This window comes from Bactrocera latifrons, unplaced genomic scaffold (assembly GCF_001853355.1).
Source record: "Bactrocera latifrons isolate USDA-ARS-PBARC rearing strain unplaced genomic scaffold, ASM185335v1 scaffold_44, whole genome shotgun sequence".
Lineage (NCBI taxonomy): Eukaryota > Metazoa > Arthropoda > Insecta > Diptera > Tephritidae > Bactrocera > Bactrocera latifrons.
This window is the reverse complement of record NW_017537090.1, coordinates 1504071-1504502: the sequence shown is the minus strand read 5'-3', so window position 1 is coordinate 1504502 and position 432 is coordinate 1504071. Positions and strand designations below refer to the sequence as shown.

The following is a 432-nucleotide window of genomic DNA, read 5'->3' as shown; positions in this document are numbered from 1 at the left end:
TTCTTGTAGATGGGCACACGCACCATGTTGGCCGAGGCCAAGGCGGCGCAAATGGTGAAGAATACGAAGAACTTGAACATTTTGCTGTTGGAAAGGAAAGTTAGAAATCTTTTAGAATATCCAGGGTTTGTGGTTATGAAATAAAACTTACCGTTAGCTTTTCTTAATATGTATAGCACCAAACGATGATATACAACTGTGTCATAAATTTTGCAGGTCGTTCCTTATATACTCATTTCTGCATCCTATCTTTCTGTGATAATCTCTCGAACCTAATTAAACAAGTGCTCTAATATTTGATACTAGCGATGGCTTCACTTTTTTCAATAAAAATTAAATAGATAATTTTATTATTGTATATATTATACTTAGGAGCAGACGCTATGTTTGTTTCAAAAACATTTGCGAGTACTTGGGAGTCTTTCGACCGCA

The 432-nt window shown here is 35.4% G+C and overlaps 1 long non-coding RNA gene across 1 annotated transcript; it reads right to left on the bottom strand.

Annotated features, from left to right (window-relative positions):
• LOC108972926 lies at nucleotides 1–217 on the bottom strand. The gene is made up of 2 exons (XR_001993683.1): nucleotides 152–217; nucleotides 1–84 (listed from the first exon to the last, which is right to left on the bottom strand). It is a non-coding gene; the product is annotated as an uncharacterized LOC108972926 (long non-coding RNA).
• Between the last annotated feature and the right edge of the window lie 215 nt (nucleotides 218–432).